Raw genomic sequence first — 1,833 nt, forward strand, 5'->3', positions numbered from 1 at the left:
TTCGTTCTCGGCTACAACGGCCTTGGGAAGAAGCGAGTGAAAGAATACGACACTATCACTTGCGGAAGGCAGGTCAAGGTCTATCTACACTTCTACAAGATATAGCTCCAAGTGATAGTGGTTCTCTCTTCAAGGCAGTCTATTCCTCTGGTGTCATACAAAGAACCTTACAATGTAACGGAGAGGAAGCCATAAGCAGTTCAGTCGACGAAACCATAATGAGCGCACTCACCGAGTACTACCTTGCAGTCGACAGCTGGGAGACGCGTCGGCAAATCCTGTCCATTATGGCTGACAAGAATCAGCTTTGACACTGGATACCCCATTTATTTCAGTATTGTTTTACTAAGGCCAAACGCCACTCCTTAGTATATGGAAGGGGAGCACTAGTGCTAACAGTTCCGACGCCAAAGATGAGAGTATCCACTGCTCAAATCGACCACTTCATAGCGTTCACCACTAGTCCTCGCTCGTATTATCCAAGATTTGCCTTTTGGCGGAAGAACAATCATGTTAGCGACGAAAGAGACTATCAAGGTTCCAAAGGTCATACGGATGATTATCCCAGAGAAAATAGTGATCCAGTATATGACTTACTGCCAGGAGTCTGGGCTCACGCCACTAAGCCGCGCTACCCTTTTGCGGATCTTGAGCAAGTGTGCTGCGTCTGCTCGGACATCGGTTCAAGGTCTCGATTATGTTAGCGCAGTAGTTGCGGAAGGATTTGACGATCTGTGTGATGTTGTTGAAACCCTTGGAGATGTAGGGCAAGGCATGGGATGGGCGAAACAGCAGGAAAATAATCTACGCGCAAGCAAACGGTACCTTAAAAGCGACTTTAAGGTGAGTGTGACCCGCGCTGGGCAGATACCCCTATACCTCTCTATGTCTCTCGCCCTAAATCTTTGTCTTGTGCGTTCAAGACCGTCTGTTATCGGCAGGATAATGCCGGCTGCTACCACTGCGGAGTCACTCTCGTCTGTGCAGCACCCCTTGGCCATGAAGGTGTCAAGATCAGGCGTTTAGATTTTTCTGATCCACAAAGAGGCAAGTCGGCATGTGATCGGAAGGCTGCGACTATTAAGTCACACACGAGGATTTATCTTAACGCTAGAAATGATATCGAGACGCTTGAGCAGATGAGAGACTCGATAATCTCTTCTGGTGGAGTTCCTGGTGTTAACGTAGCATTTAGTGAGACTTTCCAAGTCCCGACGGTGCTATCTTCAAATATAAAGGGTATTAGTCAGCTCAGTAATGTCGAGTACAAGGAAGAGGGGCTACTAGTTTGGAGGGCGTATGGTATCGGCGATGGTAAACTCATCCCTACAGACAAACTGCATTGCCCATCCCCATCTGACCTACGGACCCTTACCGGAGTTACTCGCTCTTACTCAAGTGCATTTACATCTTTCAAGGAGAGGCGCATGAAAGCATCAGTTCGAGATCCAGATACACCAATGCATATCGAAGAGGAAGACAATAACGCGGCGACCTTCAGCTGTCCTGAGGAGGGTTGTGTCAAAACATTTGTGAGATATTCATCAAAGCAGCGGCATTTGGATTGTGGACAGACATCAACGAGCTCTTGAGCGATATACTGTACTGGATAGAGCTGCTGTTGGATATTCTCAAAGGCTTCAGGGGCAAAGCGCAGCTGTTCCCGAGCTGGACGCAGTTGCAGAGCCGCCATCTTCTTACGACATGCCACCAAAAGGCTGGGCGGTCAAGTCAAGTACTTCCCATAAATAAAGATTTACGCACAAGCAAACGAACTACCTGACTGAGAAATTTCAAAAAGGTGAGTGATCAGGACGAAAAAGTATTCCGGCA

At 47.7% G+C, this 1,833-nt stretch overlaps 1 pseudogene; it reads left to right on the forward strand.

Annotated features, from left to right (window-relative positions):
- The first annotated feature begins 218 nt into the window (after positions 1-218).
- LOC148739721 (uncharacterized) lies at positions 219-1,027 on the forward strand (annotated as a pseudogene).
- Positions 1,028-1,833: the final 806 nt, after the last annotated feature.

This window comes from Stylophora pistillata, chromosome 2, assembly GCF_964205215.1.
Source record: "Stylophora pistillata chromosome 2, jaStyPist1.2, whole genome shotgun sequence".
Taxonomy (NCBI): Eukaryota; Metazoa; Cnidaria; class Anthozoa; order Scleractinia; family Pocilloporidae; genus Stylophora; species Stylophora pistillata.